We start from the raw sequence: 21,260 nt of genomic DNA, 5'->3' as shown, positions 1-21,260 counted from the left end.
AACAAGAATTACCCCATCAAACTCAAATGTTATTTAAAACCAAATCACCAAACTTGATTTCACTGCAACTTCTGGCTTTCCATAAAGGCACTTACAATGCAATAAGCATCTAAAATGAAACTTGCAGTCTGACTAACTAATGGTGGAGTAATCTTAACAGTGAGACAGAAAATCCCCCCCAAAAAAAATTAAGAATTTGACTTTAAAGAATTTATGTACATTCATTTGCATTTGATTGAGGGGAAGACTCCAGCAGACTTCAAACTCTCCAACATGGAAAGAATAAAGAGCTTTCAGTGGATTTATGGGAGAAAATTGTAGACCTGAATGAACAGCAAAACCATCACTACAAAGGAGCTCACTAGCTTTGTACAACAGAACTCGCTAGCTTGCTACAGAGGAGCTCGCTAGCACGCTGCAGTAGAGCTCGCTACAACAGAGCTCGATACAACAGAACTCGCTAGCTTGCTACAGAGGAGCTCGCTAGCATGCTACAGTAGAGCTCGCTACAACAGAGTTTGCTACAGTGGTGCTCGCTAGCTCGATACAACAGAACTCGCTATTATGCTACTATAGAGCTTGCTACAATGGAGATCGCTACAGCTTGGTTTGCTAGTTCAATACAACGGAGCTCGCTAGCACGCCGCGCTGTCCACACGGCGACTAGCTAGCATAGCAAGCCAACCCACTGATTGCCATTGTGGGCAAACACCGGTGGGGTCACCACAGAAAATGCGGACAAACCTAGTTGGGACCGACATTTTCTACCCACTTTTTAACCATATGGGTCCCACTTGGCTTTGCTGGTTGGTGCCAAAATACAAGAACATGAGCATGAATCCACCTGCAGGTCTGGTGCTCCAAACCAGATCTGACATGGTGGGTTTTTATGATCATGAGAACAGAGGAATCGTCCTAAAACAACACGGCAGGAGTTAGTTGATGGTCTCAAAAGCAGCTGGAACTACAGTCACCAAGAAAACCTTTTTGATAATACTTTATGACACAATGGTTTACCATCTTGTAGTTCTCTGCTGAAGAGACACATGTGCATACCCGCCCGAAGTTTGACAATGACAACCGTTTGCCGCTACTGCTGTCGTTCCATCTTGGGTAGCTGTCAAAGTCCGCTAAAAGCACCGGAAGTGACCGTGAAGGCTCCACGGAATTTTTAAAACAAGAAAAAAAAGTCCAGGGCTGACTCACGTGTGGGTTGTTTTAGCCACTGGTAAAAAAGGTGCTAACCATGCCACCTGGGGGCTGAAAGTTTATTACAGCCATAGAGTTTTGGAACACCATAGAGATCTTGGAAAAGAAAAAAATCCCCACCTCGTGGGATTAATAAAAGTTTCTTGAATCCTGAATCAAGGGGAAATGGGTAAGGGGTTTTAACTAAGCGACGACTTGGCGGGCCAAAAGAAATGCTGCCCATGACCCTAAAATCACCATCCCCACTATAAAGCACGGAGGTGGAAAGGAGGTGTTTCTTTTATGCACAGGGTTGCTTCACCGTGTGGATGGGTGGAGCCATGTATCATCAAATCCTGAGTGAGAACCACCTTCTCTCCACCAGAAGGCTTAAAATGGGCCATGAACGGGTCTTCCAGCAGGATAATGACCCAAAACATACAGTCAAGGCAACCTGACTAAAGAAGCAGATCAAGGTCATGGAGAAGTCCAGCAAGTCTCTGGATCTAAATCCTGTCGAAAACCAGTGAAGAGAACTGAAGGTCAGAGTTACCAAGCAACAGAGCCATCAAATCTAAATAAATTCAAAGTCATTTGTTATTATTTTTCTTATTTCATGTATTATTACCTGACAAAAAGAGATCAAAAACTTATTTCCGTCAATGAAATGCTAAAACATGTATATCAATTCTTTAAAGTTGATTTTCTTAGTGAATTTCCATCTCTCACTGTTCGAATGACCCTACGATTAAAACGACAGATTGTCAAATTCTTTTTAAGTGGGCAAACCTACAAAATCAGCGAGGGATCAAATACTTATTTCCTCCACTGTATGAGATTGATGTACGGCTACAGCCAGGCCAGTTATGGGCCAACAAAAAGCTGAAAAAAAAATCAACCATTTTCTTCTCTTTGATGTTATGAAAATATGTATTCCAGTTTGAAAAACTGCTGATCAAGTTCAATACAGTCACCCTGGAGAGTTGTGTATCATCAAGCTGCAGCTAGCATGATCTTTGATTAAACAAAAAAAAAACAGCTCACTCCAGCATGATAAATCCTGCAGATCTGTTTAAATCAGAGTGGAAAAAAGGCATCCATCCATCTATTTTCAATACCTGCTTATTCCTGTTCATGGTCACAGAAATGCTGGAGCTAACTCTACTGTTCTGCTCCTGTCGGCTAAAGGCAGAGTGCACCTTGGGTAGTTTGATAGGCCATCAGGGCCACTAGGAGGAAACAGACGCACACTCATGTTCACACATCTGATGTTACATTCACACCATGCATGTAACGTTTGTTCAAGAACGTTCGTTTAGCATGTGGTTTTCACACTGGACCACGATAGTACAGACAATACAGACATTTTCTTAGCGTAATTATCACTGTTCTCAGAGTCAGTGAATGCACCAGGACTGAAGTTACCACCCTCATGGATTTTGATTGGTCCTTCGTGTTAGCCCCGCCCCCACATCCCAGTTTTGAAATTTTCAGATATGAAAACAGGGAGTGGTGGGTGGGGGTGGAGTTGAAAGAGAAAAAAAATATATTAGAAACTGAAAAACTTTTGAAATTGAAAATTTGAAACCTAAAAAACTGAAAATTTGAAGCTGAAATAATTAAGCTTATTTTAGAATAACAAAAAGGTTGATATTTTACTTCTTTTTGCCAAAGACCAATAAAACACTAACTAAAAACCAGTGCCACACCCCCTAAAACCAACGCCCCACTCACTAAAACCAGCACCCCACCAACTAAAACCAGCGCCACACCAACTAAAACCAGCACCACACCACCTAAAACCAGCACCACACCAACTAAAACCAGCACCACACCAACTAAGACCAGCGCCACACCAACTAAAACCACCACCACACCACCTAAAACCAGCGCCACACCAACTAAAACCAGCCCCACACCAACTAAAACCACCACCACACCACCTAAAACCAGCGCCACACCAACTAAAACCAGCACCACACCAACTATAACCCCTCCCAGCTCCTCAGCCTGCTGCTTTGTTCCCTGCCTGACTTGGTGTGGCCTCCTCAGATGCCAAATACGGCACATTGGCCACACCTGCCAGGTGAGGAGAAAGACTGGATGGAAAAAGTTGCAGCAGGAGCAGCAGGACGCAACACGTAACATCAAAAAAGTCACAAGAACGTGGTAAAAACTCTCATTTTCTTTGGAGTGGGTCTTCAGTGATCACATCTTAAGCTACTTCTTAACCACAGGCTAAATCTCAGTGGGTCTGGTGCTCAAACAAGTTACAGTATATGTTGCTCGTTCTGCCCTCAGGCTCCAGCAATTACAGGTTACCCACCAGGTACATGGTACAATGAAAGTGCAATGAACCAAACGTGACAGAATCGTGACACTTTGAGGGATCCCAAGATAAAAGCTGTGGCTATAGAAGGACATAACACATAAAAAAAGCTTGAGGGGGGGCAGAGGTAATGCAATTGTGAGACTATAAAAAGGTCGCTAATGAAGGCACACTGGCACCGCTGTTTAATGTCATTGTTGTGAGGTTAATTTCCACCAGGAAACCCTGCGCATTTCCCACAGGGCCGTGGTGTCTTTGCCCTTCTGTTTGCAGTCACTCACCTTGTCTTTATCTCCTGTCCTCCCTGGGTTATTTTAATGTCATGTTGCACTAAATTTAAAAAAATATAAAATTCTAATAAATAAATAAAAAGGATAGCATTTTCAAAAGACAGAGGAAAGAAAATCCATAATTTCTACAATTTTCCTTTCTTGATTTAAGAACCATGAAAGACAAAGTTGATATCCTTATTAGGCCAAAATATATACCAGGGTGTAAATATTTATATCTGATGTGGACAAATTGAATAGAGATTATCAGTAGAAACCACTTTGGTTCTAAACAAAGCCCGCTCACACTGGTTGCGGCTCGCGGCACAGCGACTTGTGGCTCCGAAGTGACACCAGTCCACAGAGAACAACATCGTCCTTCAGACAAGGTGACGGCAGCCCTGATAAATTTGTTCCACATCCTTGGAAAAAAAAAAAAAACTGGGGCAAAAGTATGTTTTAAAGTACACATTATCTTATGGACTGAATATAGATTTGACTTTGAACATCGGCTTTTGACCAAACATGCAGTGTCTTTGCTCTCTGGAAACAGGCACATGTGGGACTGAGTCTAAAGAAATACTATCAGGTCTTGCTTTAGACTTGTACTTTACATAGAGGAAGGTCATCAACGGACATAGAAGAATAAAGCCTGAAGAAGGAGACAGTAAAAAAATCTCAAGGTTGGATTAAATGCTTCAAAGACGGGTTTGGTCACAGGGTTCCTCTGTTTTTTTTTTTTCCTTGTCCTATATAAAGTTTTGACAAAGACAAATATTACCATGTTTGCATCGGAAACATGCATCTTTTGTAAAGTAATTCTGATTGCTGATTGATTGATGATTTTGACAATGGAAATACTCAGAAATGCAATTTCAAGCTTTAATTTTCTTTAACCCTTTAACACCTGAAGTGTCACCGGTGATGCTAAACACAAAATCTTTAACATACTGTAACTTTTCCACCGTTAACATGATTATTGTAATTTACAACGTAAGTTACTGTAAATCAAAGAACATAAACACTAGACCTCTGGTGTTAAACATGTCCTTCAGCATGAGAAAAAGGCCAAAAAACACAATTTTCATTGGAGTGTCTTTAACAAATCGACCAAACCACATCAACAACGCATTATTTTTGTATCTAAATTGAAATTAATTAATATTTTTACTTTCACTTGATTTTTACAATTCCTATTTTGGACAAAAACTGAAACTGATTCTCTTTCCTGTGTGCAGTACGAGCCGATTTTCACACATTGCATTCGGCGCAACAGATTTCACAAGAAATAGAAGTGGAACTCCCAGCGCTCCGACTGCCACCCTTTTCACCGGGAGCAACAGACACTCCGCTGTGTCTACTGTCTGGGTTTTGCTGCTGGCACTTCTGGAGTACTCACCTAAATTAAGCTATCAGACCTACATAGTGGAGGCAGGTATCCCCCCAACTCCCACCAGCGCCTTATATAGGCGTGCACCAAAGAGGCCTCGGCAGGTCTTGCATGCTCAAAAGAATCCCACTTGCCTTCCCATCATCCCTTGAGCCACATCAGAGGCCACAGGGATACCATACACACGACCGCCAGCAACTGTCACCATGACAACCCCCTTGAAGCTCGACAGGAGGTGGCTACGTGGACCTGCTTGTGAAAAGCAAGTCTGACAGTGTCTCCTTCTTTTTTTTCTCTCCTTTCTTTCTCTGATTTGTACTTTTTAGAGCGAACACGGATCGTCGAACCATCTGCACCGCTTCGGCCTCCGTTCTGCCTCTGAGTTTGCAGTAGCTCGCTGTGTTTCAATTTAGGTTAACAATTCCCCTGATTAATATTGAGTCATGACAACATCCCTCTTTTCTTCACTCTTCATAACCAGAATAGATGCATCCTCACTGCAGACGATCTTTACTGTCTTTGAGACATGAATGTCAGTGGTCAACAGTACGCAAGTAACGATGTAGAATAATTCACACTCTGATCCAGAATGTGGAACAGTTCTGCCTCTTTGCCTGTGAAAGAGAGGGGGTTTCCATGGAGACGGGAGGAGACTGTGTCTTCCACATTTCCCCCCAGCTTGATGGCTTGAAATACACACACAGACGCGCACACGCAGCGACAAATTTGTGGAGGCTCATCCTGAGCTTCTCCACCTTGCAATCACCCCTTAACTTTGAAAGGCAAAGCCAGTTCTTTGCTGTTTTTTTCATTCCCTGACATTTCTGTAAGACGGTAAAGGTAATCATCTCATCTGTGCTTCTGTTGATTATGTGGTGTTGGAGGATACATTTCTATTCAGAAATCACAGTTACATGACTTTTGATTAATGCAATGTAGGTCATCATTTTTACAAAACTCAATCTCTGTTGAAGAATAACCAGAACTAGAAAAGTTGCATTACCTGCGATAATAATAGTGTGAATGCTTTTTACTGAAAGTTGTCGATGAAGATGCTGAAGGTTTTTGCTGAAAATAGTGGCGCAATTTACTTTAATTACTGAAGTGATTTGCTGAAAGTGCAAAAGCTATTTGCAAAATGTTACATTTGCTAAAAGACGAGAAATATTGTTAAAGAACTACAAGCACTGAAGTTGACCTTCTGAAAAATTTGTAGTAAAATTGCTTAAAAATCCCCAATTTTGCAAAAATATTTAATGTGTTGCTTAAGTATGAGCTAAACTATAATTAGCCCAAAAACCTCAGTAGATGCCCAATTAGCCAAAAATGTTAGCTAGTCGCTCAAATACTAGCTAAACTCCAGTTTAGCATAAAATTACTTGGTAAACAAAATCAGTCCAAAAAATGAGTCTGTTGCTAAAATAGAAGCTAAACTCTGAATATGCCACAAACACCCCAATAGAAAACAAATTAGCCAAAAACGTTAGAATGCTGCTAAAAGGGAAGCTAAACTCTAAATTAGCATCAGAAAACCTCAGTTGATAACAAATCAGACAAAAACGTTAGCATGTTGCTCAAGAGCTAGCTAGACTCCAAAATAGCCTAAATACCTTAGTAAACTAAATTAGTCAAAAATGTTAGTCTGTTGCAAAAATAGTCGCTAAACTCCAAATTAGCCTAAAAAACACAGCAGATAACAAATTAGCCAAAAAAGTTAGCACATTGCTTAAATACTAGCTAAACTCCAAAATAGCCTAAAATTCCTTAGTAAACTAAATTAGACAAAAAAATTATTATGTTACTGCAATTGAAAATAAACTCTAAATTAGCATAAAAACCCAGTAGATAACAAATCAGACAAAAATGCTAGCATGTTGCTTAAATATTAGCTAAACTCCAAAATAGCCAAAAATACCTTAGTAAACTAAATTAGTCAAAAATGTTAGTCTGTTACAAAAATGGAATCTAAACTCTAAAATAGCATCAGAAAACCTCAGTTAGCCAAATTAGCCAAAAACGTTAGAATTTTGCTAAAATATTAGGTAAACTCCAAGTTAGCATAAAAAAACCTAAGTAGATGCCAAATTCTCCAAAATAGTTAACTTGTTGCTTGATTATTAGCTAAACTCCAAAATTCCTTAAAATTCCTCAGCAATCTAAATTATTCAAAAATGTTAGCCTGTTGCTAAAAAGAACTTAAACTTTAAATAAAAAAACACAGTAGATAACAAATTAGCTAGCTTGTTGCTTAAATATTAGCTAAACACCAAAATAGCCTAAAATTCCTCAGTAAACTAAATTAGACAAAAAAGTTAGTCTGTTGCTGCAATTGAAGCCAAACTCATTAGCCTAAAAAACCCAGTAGATAACAAATTAGACAAAATGTTAGTAATTTACTGAAATATTAGTTTACTTTTAAATTTTTCGAAAATTACAAAAATAGAGGAAAACAGCCCATGAATATATTTAAAGGTTTGTTGCTAAACTACTTTAAATTTTGAAATTTGAAGACTTTTTCATTCATTTCCTATGAGGCATATTTTGCTCAATATTTCAAAATTACAGTTTATAAATACTAAAAAATACAAGCAGTACAAGCTGAACATTTTAATACCAAGATTGTTGAAATGGGTGAAAGTGTGATTGAGTTTTGCGAGCTGAAAAATGTTTAGAAAGGAGCAGGAGAATCATTATAGAGCGAATGCTCACTAAACATTCAAACAATAAGCAGTTAGTTTGCGTGACTCACATTTGGAGTCTTAAACTAAGCTGTGAGGTTTGATGTTATACAAAAAAAAAAAAAAAACTAGTTCAATCTGGTGACATTTATGAAACTTTTCCCTCCAACTCTTGCATGCTTTGGTGCACTAAGTGTACCACAAGCAGCCAGTAAAACCGTACTAAATGTATGCGTGCGCCATCCATCTCCTGAATGAATCCCGCCTCATCTCCTCTGCCTCAATTATTCATGTATTTCAGAAGAGGAAGAGAATCCAGACTCAGCATCTATATTTAAACTCTGACTGATCTGTGGTGGTTATATAAATAGAAACAGTTTAGGGTCTGGGGTAGCACACAGGGAAGCAGCTTTTTGCAAAAGAAAAAAAAAGGAATGTACCTAAGGTAGCACAATATTTGTACAAACAGGAAAAAGCTAAAAGACTCATTTAAAATAGTCGTGTTTTAATGCGAGTAATAAATCTCTGAACGCAGATGAATGTGAAAGATTTTATTTTTAGCCTCGGTGTACAGTAACACGTTGCTAAAAATACGAAGTAAACTATCATATTGTTCGGGGATGTTGCTGCTCTAATATTGAATGTGTGGTTCAATTATTTATTTATTTATTTATTTATTTCGTAAGGCACAGAACATCCCAGCGTTCTCCGCAAATATCAGCAGGTAAAGTGAAAAAAATAGTAAAAAAACCACGAGAAAAGCATTTGAAACACACAGAGAAAAGACACACAACTCCTCCACACATGCACTCAATCAACAATGATGCATGAATAGAAGGCAGCTGCAAGTCTCACAGAGATGACAGTTGCCATGGTGACGGTGACAGCAAACTTTTTAAAACATTTCAGAAATGGCACTGAAATAAAGGAAAAAGAAAAGAGGAGAAACAAAGGATGAAGAAACGTTAGGAGAACAAGTCAGAGGATGACCTTGTCGGGTGGGTTTGAATGTCAAGGAGTCTGGTTGGAAGAGGAGGGGTCGCGCAAAGAAACACAAGTCGTAACCCAATTTACTAACAAGATTATGATACATGTTTCTGCTTGTCAGAGCAAAGATCTGCGGCTGTTTGGAAAGGATGCTTCAGGTAAGATGAAAAGCCTTTGATTTTTATAAAGGGAGCAGCTTTGAGCTTCATGATTTTAGTGCTCAGACGTCACTTTTTATGATAGGAAGTAAACTACTGCATAGAAAGATAGAATGTTTGGTCATGTTCTCAAAAAGACAAATGAAATGGTGTTTTTAACATGTTCTTGTAGGTTTTTTTTAATGATGGGGCTCATATATAAAGAAAATTCAAAGTAAATTTGCATTTTTGATTATTTTTTTATTCAAATTGTTGTGAATCATGAACAATCTCCTTTTCTTTTCAGCTTCTCCATTCCCACTGAATGACCTCCCTTCATCTGACCCGTCTTCTCCATCCTCTACTCAAACTTCACGAACATGAACCTCCTCTTTGGTCTCTTGCCTGGTAGCTCTAGCATCCTCTGGACATGACCGAACCATCGAACCCCGGGCTCAAACTGCATCTCTCTCCTATATTCTTCATTACTTATTTTTATTTATGCTCCTGTTTGGTGCAGTGCGGTTCATGTGTTGTTCGGGAAAGTGGCTATAAGCTAGTGGGAGACAGAGTAAACAAATACAGGGTTTTCATTTCAGTAGTCAAAGAATTCCACTCTTTTACTCCTATAAACACAAAACCTCTTTGTCTTAATGAAGTTCATACAGAGAGTAAAAAAAGTCTCATTTCCTTCTATTACTACAATCAATAATTAATTTAAATTTCCTACAAATATGCTGTGGAACCAATAAGTTTTTGATCTTCCACATGGTCACCACTGTATTTAACTTTACAAGATCTGGGGATTTAAGAGTGATTTTAGATTTGACAGAGATCATGGGTCACCCATCCCTCTTGGTCCAGTATCATTTATAATTCTCATATCTTTTTTCTGGAGTAAAGTAAATCTGTTAGTAAAGCTTTTAGAAGTATTTCCCCACACCTTGTTAAAATAAAGAAGATATGGGACAATTAAGGAGTCATATATTATATCTAGGGCATCTTTATCAAAATATGATTTACTTTATATAAAATACCAATGTGTTTCCCTAATTTCCTGCTTATATAATCAATGTGGGATTTCCAGCTAAGTTTATAATCATGTACCACTCCTAAATATTTTATTTCAGAAACATTTTGAATAAGAGCTTCATCAATTTTAATATTTTTACTTCCGTCATATTTCCTTGTTCTGAAAATTACACATTTAGTCTTTTTCTAATTTAAAATTAATTTATGGACTTTAAACTATCTTTGTAGAATAACCAGAATAACTAATTCTAAATTATTCCCAGAGCTGTAAACAGTCGTATCATCAGCAAAAAACAAAACATTTAATCTCAGTTGAGATTTCGAAGATGTCATTCATAAATAGTATAAAAAGTTTAGGTCCGATTACAGAACCTTGTGGAATTCCAGACGATACCGTCTCACATTTTGATTTTGAGTTATTCATTTGAACATATTGTTGTCAGTTTTCAAGGTAACTTTCCAACCATTTAAATACCTCTTATGCCATAATTGCCCAAATTTGTTAACAAAATATCACGATTTACGGTATCAAATCAAGAAATTAACTGACCGTAATCAATTGCAGCCAGAACCTCCTGTGTGAAGTGAATGAGTGCAGTACAGGTAGATCTGTCAGATCGGAATCCATTTTAATATAAAAAAAAAAAATTCTAAAATTTCTAATGAAATCCTGCAGAAACTATGTCCTAGAAAATGACACGTGTTTGAAAAATGGCATCGTCTCATTTGAAAGACCACTGAGAACACAGTTACAGTCGATCGGCAGAATAAACAGAACAAAGTTCACATGCTGCTCTGTTAGCTTATGTCGCAGCTCTGATGTCTTTAGGGATTTAGACGCATATTTACATCACCACACAAATAATTAAATTATACAGAAGTTCTCCTTCGTGTATTATCTGGTTCCTTTTTGGAATATTTGGGAATTATAGAATAAAACGGTTTCGTTTGTGTGACTTGTTTGGGTCTGAAAACTGGTGCAGGAACTTTCTCTTATATCATCCGATATCTTAATGAATTCTGCCTCGGTTTATTCCCCTTACATTTATATAATTCATTCACACGAGGTAAAAACAGGCTACAATGGAAGCACATTCTGCACCAGCGAAAGGAAACGTGACCGTCTTGCAGAGAGAGGCACAACCAGCAGGAGCCCGGGGCACTCTGGGTTTTAGGACTTTCAATCAGCACAAAAATAAATGAGTAAAACATCTAAAACTGTTGCTTCCATAAATACAGAAACAACGAAGATCAAAGCTTTTACTGTTTTTGTGGCATGGTACAATCTTCCGCACAAAACATTGCTAATGTGCCATATTTATGCAGCAGAGCTCCAGTTCTGGACCAAGACGAACACAGCGTGTCTAAAGGGGCTCTGCAGAGGAAGTCCACATCTTCAAAGGCGAAGCCACTCTGCTGCACTTCTTTTGAAAACTCTCATTTGCAATATGACATGATGTAAGTGCTGTAAACACTTGCTGATGCTGATTGGCTTAATCTTAATCTGCAGTACGTTGATCATTTCATTATTGGCACTCTCTGATCTGACGCCATAAACTTTGTGCAGCATTTTGATAATATATTTAAGATAAACATAATTAAGATGCACTAAAGCAGACATCTATCTTCATTATTACATTTTAATTGGAATCTAGTTTTTCATTAGATGGACGTTTTTGTCTTGACTTTTTACGCTGTAGACTTACTAAAACTGGGTGTTATATGTAACAAATAAGCCTGGAAAATACTGAAACACTAAATATGTGAAGTTCATCTCCTAATGAAGCAAAATGCAACAATTTTTGGCTATTTTAGTTCCCAATTTAAGAATAAAATGCCTTCAAATTCACCTCCATCACAGTTGCCATGGAGAATACATTTTATCGGGGAGCAAAACAGGATTTCACTGTCAGAATTTCAATATTTTAAATTTAAAATTAAGATGTTTAATATGCCTGCTTGTGTAAAAAGTCATATAAATAAATATAACCTAGTGAACTGACCAGGATCCAGTTGGTGTTTTAAAACCTGCTTAAACAGGAAACTTACAAGTTTCAGTTTTTGAAGATAATCTGTTATTCGTGGGGGAAATTCCAGTGTTACAGCAGCATTAAATAGAGAAATAGAGATAGGTAGTATGTACATAGGGGGAAAAAAAGAAAAATTAGATGAGTCACATATTTACAAAAAAGAAAAGTTATGGCACGGGAACAAAAAAGAAAGCCATGGAGAACTAATAACAGAACAGAGTAGATGACCTGACAAGAAGTAAAAACTCTTAAATAGACTGAGGATAATTAACAGAAATATAGCCAGCTGTGACTGAAACCTGGAACTGATGTGACTGAAGGACAATTCAAGACAGAACTAGACCAAAACCCAAAACATAACTGTCAAAAAGTCCACAATCCTCACAGTACCCCTCCTCAAAAGGGCAGATCCCAGATGCCCCAAAAACTAAACACATGGAGGGGACATGGAGGAACAAAACCAAAACAAGTCCAGTAAAAATTTAGGTTTCCTACAGCCAGACGGATCTGAGGAGTATGAGAACCCCTCCTCAGCGTGAAGAGGAGCAGTCCCGGTGACCCTCCTCTGGAACCGGAAATACAGTCAGAGGGGGAGAACGGTGACCATCCTCGGACAGGGAGCATGAAGGAGCGGTCCCGGTGACCCTCCTCTGGAACCGGAAATACAGCCAGAGGGGAGAGCGGTGACCATCCTCGGACAGGGAGCATGAAGGAGCGGTCCCGGTGACCCTCCTCTGGAACCGAAAGGATGGCCTTGTTGATCCCCCTCAGGAACCAACACATTTTCACTCCCAAGTCGTCACATATACACTCTTGGTTGAATACTTTTTGACACTTTGGGTCTCCTAGTCTTTGTTTTTTGACGTACTGGCTCGTCCCATTAAAATACGGGTCCCCAAAACCTACAGGCCGTGAACCAGAACTGGTCCAGTACCGCGACCCTAACCTGACACTGGACCCGAACCGGTACCGGATGCAAACCAGTACTGGGCTAAGGTTAGGGTACCTGTACTGGACGAGGACCAGTGCGCATCCTGTACTGCGTCCCGAGGGTTGTGGACCCTTGAATTTATGAACAGCCTGCATGTCAAAAGATGACATGTTGGGGATAATGTTAGAGGTTCCTCTGGAATTATAACAGTTTTAAGAAACGAGACAGAACACACGAATGCAGTTTCTCCACAGGAGAGCTCAATGACAGAGGACATTCTGTGTGTCTGCCACAACAGCTCTCCGGTTAAGGTCTGCCTCTTTTATTCAGTTGTCCTGATTTAAGGTTGTGGAAGTGAGTCTAATAAAAATGTCCCAAGATTTTGATTTTGGGCATCTGGGATCTGCCCTTTTGGGGAGGGGTACTGTGAGGATTTCGGAGTTTGGTTTGAATTTTTTCAGTTATGTTTTGGGTTTTAGTCATGCTTTATTTTGAATTCTCCCTCAGTCCCCTCAGATTCAGGTTCCTCATGATCCACAGCTGTCTTCACTTCAGTTAATTAGAAATTTAAGTGTCTGGTTTTCCTGTCTTCCTTTTCAGTTCAGTCACTATTTTTGTTTCTTCATAGGTTTTTGTCATGTTTTAGTAAAAGTTTAAAGTTTTCTATGTTCCTGTCATCAGGGCTGGTCTCCTGCATTTTGGGTCCAGCATCACTTCTTTACACATGGCTCCATAAAGAACTGAAAACAGAATCAATATTTGGATAGTGAATTTATTTTACAAATAGCCAAAATATGCCAAAAAAAGTATATTTCCTGAATTGTTATATTCTCCTGACCTCTTTTAAAGTGTGATTTTTGGTATAAATGGAAAAAACCTGTGACAGAATTGTGAAATGTTTCTGCTGTTTTATGTTTTTTTCCAGCTTCCGTACCGATTCTCGCAAAAGAGACTCTCAGCTGTCAGTGCTTCACGATGTAGCACATGAAGACATGCCAAATGTGACTCAGAAGTGACATGCATGGATGATACCTCGACTAGAAGCTTGGCACTGACTCAAGACTGTGACAGAGTTGAAGTGTTAACCCCTGACACGCCGACGTCCACGACGAGTTTCACATCTGGGAGTGAGACGGCAACCAGAACAACCTGTACGACTCTAACATTTAGAAAGATTCTTCCCTCAACGTTATCAAAAAAGAACACATGTAGCCATAAGAGCAAGAGATTCATTTAAAAACCATTAAAAATAGATTTCCATACAAAAAAAATTTAAGAATTAGATTTAATATTTAAAATTAATGCTTGTTCATGGTGTAAAAACAGAATTGAAACCAATTTTTTATTAGTTTAATCTGATTAATATAAAAATAAACAGCATTTCTTTATTACACACAAAAACATTCAATTTGGTTTTATACACAAAAAAAATATTTAATGATTTGATCATATTAGGATTTGATTTTACACATAAATGTGTGTTTTTTAAAGTAGCCCCAATTTTTTGGGTTGTTTTTTTACTTGTTTATTTATTTATTTTCTGTAAATTCCTTCAAGTCTTTGAAAATAAACTAATATTTTTCTTCTTTTTTATCGTTTATCATTAGTTATTTTATTTTTCGTGTTGTGCTTTTTAAAGCATTTGGATTGGAATCTCTGCTACTTTGTTTTTGCTCCTGTTTTTGCATTATTGGAGGTTACAGATGACGTATAATCTGTGACTTTGAGTGACTAAATGTTTCTGCAACTTTGAATGTGTCAAAAAAAATAGAATAAATAGAAAAAAATCATCTGAATTGAAACAACCAACTTTTTAATAAAAAACAATGTTGGACACGTCTGTTTTCATGGAGAAAATACACCTTAGTATCAAGGAAAAAATAAAAACCCTGCAAGCTTTTATCTTTTTATATCTGTTGCAGTTTTAAATAATTGATTTCAGTCGCGCACATGTTTTCTCCAGAGCGTCTTTGTGGCCTTTATGGCACGTGAAAACACACAGGGATGTTCAGATGCACTTTAAGTGTCGGTCTTATTTTCTGCTCTCCCATTAGAAGTAATGTCACCATCTAAACACTGTTGTTACCTGATTAAATGTGTGTTGTGTGAGCGCAGTCTGTCAGGATTTCATTTAGCCCACAGGCAACCCAAAACACAGAAGGTTAATTAAAATCGTAATGAAAGTTTTGATTAAAGGGTTATTTTTAGTTAGAATAAGCAGGCTCAAATAGAAAAAAAGGTAGAAACTGTGCACAACTCTTATCAGTAAAATTAAACTATTATTTCTATGTATTATCTTTAATCTTTATATCTTTTAGGCACATTTAAGAACCAAATTAAAAAATAAAAGTTACACTAGCTGCCATGTATTTAATGTTTTAGTATTTTTCCCTTTTTTTTTTTTTTAGATGTTTTGAAGTTTAGCTAACATTTTAGCATTATGCTAGGTATTTTGGCTAATTTAGATAGTTTTTCCCAGTTTTTATGGCTAATTTGGAGTTTAACTAATGTTTTTGCATTATGCTAGGTGTTTTGGCTAATTTTCCAGTTTTTTAGGCTGATTTGGAATTTAGCTAATATTTTAGCATTATGCTAGCTGTTTTGAACGGATTAGATTTTTTCCCTGTTTTTTTTAAATATATTTTGAAGTTTAGCTAATATTTTAGCATTATGCTAGCTGTTTTTAACAGATTAGATTTTTTTCAGTTTTTTAAAGATATTTGGAGTTTAACTTATATTTTAGCATTATGCTAGGTTTTTTGGCTAATTTCGATATTTTTTCCCAGTTTTTATGGCTAATTTGGAGTTTAGCTAATGTTTTCGCATTATGCTAGCTATTTTGGCAAAGTTATATTTTTTTCCCTGTTTTTAAGAATAATTTGGAGTTCAGCTTATATTTTAGCATTACGCTAGGTGTTTTGGGTAATTTAGACATTTTTCCATTTTTTTGTCTAATTTGGAATTTAGCTAACATTTTAGTATTATGCTAGCTGTTTTGACAAAATTCGATTTTTTCTGTTTTATTTAGGATAATTTGGAGTTTAGCTCATATTTTAGCAATATGCTAGCTGTTTTCACTAAATTAGAATTTTTTTCCTTGTTTTTTTTTTAGGATAATTTGAAGTTTAGCTAATATTTTAACATTATGCTACATTTTTTGGTTAGACATTTTTCCCCTTTTTTAATGCTAATTTGGAATTTAGCTAACATTGTAACAAAATGCTATCCATTCTGGCAAAATTATTCATTTTTACACTTCTTTTTCACAGCATTCACACTACGATATTGCAGGTAATGCCATATACCTACTGTTAGTTATGATTCTTGTTGTTTTGTTGCCTTCTGTAATAATCCTAAAAATCCCAATGTACTCCTTTCTGAACCTTTAACATGTACAAATGGCAATACATTTTAAAACTAAACAAAAATTTAATTAACGAAAGACGTAATGAGCAGTTATTACAAAATAGCTTTTCGAGGCATTGTTTGGGACATTTTTAAAACAAATATAGGTATTTGGAAAAAGTCAGTTTTGCCGCCCTAACTCTTATTGATTATTGACCTCGACAAGAGAGAAACTTAAGATTTTAAAATGACAATTTTTTGGAAATGGTCTGCATGCTGTCATTGAAAGTAAGCTGAAATATAGTTTAACACATAAAGCGAGGGCTCCCTTCCTCGACCCAAATGGAAATGTTTTTTCCAAACCAAGTAAAGCCCCTGAGAAGCAACACAATGACACACACTGATTCACATGTCCGTAAGAAATGTTGAAACTCGTCATGACCTCACCAGCCGACAATCTCGACAGTTCTCCTTCAGGCCACAAAGACAACTATGTAAGATGCTGTAATTTTCTCTTTCAGTTTTTTGTCAAACTTTCTGAGATCCTTTTTTGTTTTTGCTTTTTAACCTCCAGACGTCTTGACGTTTTTTATTTACTGCTCTCATCTTAAAGACACTGACGTCTTTGTGTTTTTACGTAACGCTCAGATACTTCCTCCATCAGAGGACACAGATGCTTGCAGCGACACTCATTCCTTTAAAACGTCCCTTTTGTCGCCACTCTTCTATTGAGATGCATCATTCCTCCCAGTATCAGTGACCGGCCGGTAGCGTGCGATTAAAACCTTCATACGGCACATATTACATCCCCTTCAAGGCTGCGGCGGCTCCTGCATATTCACAAACTCTCTTAAATGTCTCGCCGCCGATAACCAGTTTTTTTTTTGGTGGAAGCACATGAATAGAAATTAGCATTTCAGAGCTTTCTTCTCCCATCTGTATTCATGAAAGCAGAAACGAGGAACGAGCTCAAACAATACAACCTCCTCACATAAATTACAATTAAGAAAACCTTAGAAACGTCCTCTTTCTCAACATTTCTGAAACAATTTCTATGGAATCTTACTAGACTCTCCCAACATTTCCATGTCTCAATGCCATCAGAAAATATATACACTAATACACATTCTAGTACTGGCTGATACGATACTATAATGTGTGATAATCACAAAAAACAAAACAGACAAAAATCATGCGACTGTTTCTACTGTACAGATGGGAAAAATACTCAGTTTTTGTCTGTTACAGATTTAAACATAACATTTGTGCAGTTCTAAAGCATTAATTTTTATGTTTTACTGTGTAATGTATTTTTATTAATAATATTCTTTACTTTCTTGCAAATATTTTTAAGTTAATCTCTAAAGTTTGGGAGAACAAAGATGATTTAAATATATTTTCATTTTTTTGTCAATGTAAAATGTATGAGTCCTTCCACTTGATGTTATATTTTTAAAAAGAACGTTAAAAATATAATTATCAATGACTGCAAATCTCTCTAGGATCAATAAAAACTACTCATCCCCGAGGTACGGTGTTCATTTTGGACTAACTAATCGTACATTTTTCTTCTTTCTTTCCCAGTCTTCTTCTATTGTGTCCTAAATCGTCAGAATGTTTTTGTGTTTTCTTTGTTACTAATTGATTTAGTTTTTCTTCTTTCTGTCCCCTTACTTTTTTTTCCTGTTTGAGTTTGCTACCCAAGGTTGTATTTCTTATTTATTCTTCTAATTAATAAAAATGAAAATGATAAAATAAAAAATGTATATAAATATTGTATGTTTGGGACATAAAAATAAAGTTTACTACTCCTACTATAGAAGTTATTCTGCATCATCAGAAATATTTACAGCTTTTTTCTTTCCTCCTGTTGCTTTAAAATGACAAAACTTCAAAACTTTTTTGAACACATTCATCACAGAAAACCTCTCACTGCGATAAAGACGTTACGTAACACTGAAACAAGAGCTCTGCAACACTTATTTTAAGCTTTAGTTCCTTTTTTTAAACATTTTTTACATCTTTGAAGACCAAATCCAACATGCAGTTACTATTTAACCATGACTGTACAAAGACTTGTATTCTGGAAATATGGTTGCTGCAAAATATCCTAATAAAACAGTTAAGAAAGAAAAGATTTAAATGATTGCCTGTTCAGCTTCTGCAGGATTCTCCTCACTCTAATGCAGTTGTCTTGTTTAAATTGAATGTAGGAGTTCAGTTTAAATTTTAAAATGACCATTGAAATGCCGCTCTGTATTCAGATACTTTTCTACGATCAGTCACAGAGGTGATTGAATTTTCTCTAATGTGGGTTTAGAGGGAATATTCTGGACAGAAACATCCATCCAAAACGTCTGAAGACTTTTGAAGAAACACAAACCGTTTGTGGCTCTCAGGACTTTCTTGAGAATGTTTAGGAATAAAGAAAAAATACAAAAAAACATTACAGCTCTGATAACTTATCTTCTTGGTGCAGTTTGAATAATTGTGTTCTTGTGGGTTTTTTTTTTCTTGTCTAATTGATCTGACATCATAGAAAATTTCTTTCAAGATTCTTTTTTATACTTTTGGTAGAATGTTCCACTCATACAACTTCTAAACACATGAAAAGGTGAAAAGAATAAATAAAAAATAAAAATAAGCAGAGCTCATTTAAAAATTCCCAAAGGTAAATCTGGTATTTTTCAATCCTCCACTCTGTGATTTAAAGTTTAAACCTTGAAGTCCCTCTTCTATCATCTTTTAATCTGTTTTAAAAGTATCCCCAGTGATCTTTTAATTAAAACATTCTGCTATTTTTCATCTAAATAATTTTAAAAACATGGGGCATAGTTTCTGCAAAACAACAGGGATTCATCAAAGAATTGTGGGCGGCACTGTTGGCGTGGAAGTAACCCTCCACTAACATCCCATCATCCCTTTGTTTACATTCCCTCCTGCTAGCTTACAGCCCCTCACAATCCCAACATAACGTTTCTGGAGCAACAAAAATGGTGAGCAATATTGGAGCTATTTACAGCTGTACAATTTTGATCTAGATGAGGAAAAAAAGATGGTAGCTTAGGGTTGCTATAGCAACCGCAGGGTTTAGCAAAGCAACCCCAAGCATATAAAAGCCTAAACGAGTTGCATTCACACCGAAAGTGATTAAAATTGGCAGCTCGACGGATGTACAATGTGTGTTCACTTCATCAGCTTGATGCCCCGGCCACGTGTGGGAGGAGCTACCGGCTAATGCTTTAATCTGATCGCTACGTGGAGTGGCGTCTGGAAGATACAGAAGATGTTTAGAGATCAGATTCATCTATTAAAAAAAAACCATTGAACCAATTAACAAAAGTTCTATATTTTTTTACATTTAAAATGATTAGTTTTCATAGTATTACAAATTTTGAGTTGACGGTTTGTTTACTCATCCGATGTTTCACACTGTTAAAAACGTGTAGGATCATTCAGTCTCTCCCGTACGGTGAAGTTCACTCTCGCTCAGGGAGCTGCGACTGAATGACGGCTGCTTTCCACTGTGTTCCTGTGTGTTTGTGCAACACTTGCTGTCCCGCATTAACCCGAGAGGGGGAGAATAAAACAAAGAATCAAACAAGAGGATATTTTTATTATTGTCTGAATGAAAATAAGAAAAATATCATAAGGTTCAGGAGTCCTAGGGCAGGCTGCCTCCCCGTCCCCCATGTCCCCAAAAACATCCATCCCCCAGCGGCACTCTGGGGGATGGTACTGGATAGTTTTTAACAATTGTTTATATTTTGAAGCCCAATGAGGCAAACTCTTTTGTGATTTTGGGCTATATAAATAAAATTGAATTGAAATTGGATATTCTAGCTTGTTAGCAGACATAGTCTCCACGGGAGCTGGTGTCGCGGGCGCTATCGCTCCAGCCCCATGATCCATGCGATGGGCTAGCGACCTGTCCAGGGAGTATCCCGCCTTCACCCAACAGCGGCCGGGACAGGCTACGGCAGGAGTGTCAAACTCAATCACCAAAATCCAAAACCAACCTTAGGTCGCGGGACGAACAAGAAAAACATTCATTAAACACACTAAAACTTTAAAAACGTAACTTTTTAACGCGGACCAAACAGCGGGACGCGGCCGGTACCGGTACCCTAACGTTTGCCTGGTCCGCGTCTGGTACCACGTCCAGAACCAGTACTGATCTGCATCCAGTACTGGGTTAAGGTTAGGGTTAGGATACAGGTGCGGTCTATGTGCCAGTACCAGACCAATACCAGTTTGAGGAGCTTTGATTTAATTAGAAGTAAAAGAAAAATACGAGTTGGAGAAACCCAAAACATCCACTTTTGACGCAGATGGGTCCTTATTCATACATCAATATGTGACGACTACGGAATGAGAATGTGTTGCAATATGTTACCAGCGTGAGATAACATCGGGCCGTTAATGACAAAAATGTAAAATGGTCTGGCAGCCCGGTGGGCCAGATCCGGCCCCAGGGCCTTGACTTTGACACATGTGAGCTACGGCAACCCCACGACCCCACCAGGTGGAGAAAATGGGTGAAAGTTCAGAGCGAGGACGCTCGCATTGATCAGCCATGTTGGATTTTATTCCAAGCTGAGTCTATGATTGGTTGACACGATGCATCAACCCCCCCGAAGTTCAGATTTTTGAAATCTGACAAGACAAAAAATTGAAATCTGGTTTTATTTTGAATCATGCGTACCTGCTACTTTCCTTCTATGTAATTTGACAGAAAAACAAATTAGACACGTGAAAAAGTACATTTTCTTACAGTCACTTAGCAAGCTGATCTATTTGTCTGCTAGTGGATGGATCAGAAGGGGGCGGGGCATGGAGCTCCTGGCTCGCCGGTTGTTTTTACGTCTGCTCCAAATCCACCACAATTTGAATAAAAATAGAATCAAAATCTCAATTTTCTTTATTTATATGTCATTCGTCATG

General features: G+C 37.5%; 1 protein-coding gene and 1 long non-coding RNA gene across 2 annotated transcripts in view; one reads left to right on the top strand and one right to left on the bottom strand.

Annotated features, from left to right (window-relative positions):
• LOC112145394 (potassium voltage-gated channel subfamily B member 1) overlaps nt 1–21,260 on the bottom strand; it is a 43,024-nt gene that overhangs the window by 6,885 nt on the left and 14,879 nt on the right. The gene's annotated exons all lie outside the window — the stretch shown is intronic.
• On the top strand, nt 7,782–11,330 carry LOC112145395. Its single transcript, XR_002919064.2, has 3 exons — nt 7,782–8,852; nt 8,963–8,999; nt 9,286–11,330. It is a non-coding gene; the product is annotated as an uncharacterized LOC112145395 (long non-coding RNA).

This window comes from Oryzias melastigma, linkage group LG5 (genome assembly GCF_002922805.2).
Source record: "Oryzias melastigma strain HK-1 linkage group LG5, ASM292280v2, whole genome shotgun sequence".
Taxonomy (NCBI): Eukaryota; Metazoa; Chordata; class Actinopteri; order Beloniformes; family Adrianichthyidae; genus Oryzias; species Oryzias melastigma.
This window is presented reverse-complemented; position numbering and strand designations above follow the sequence as displayed.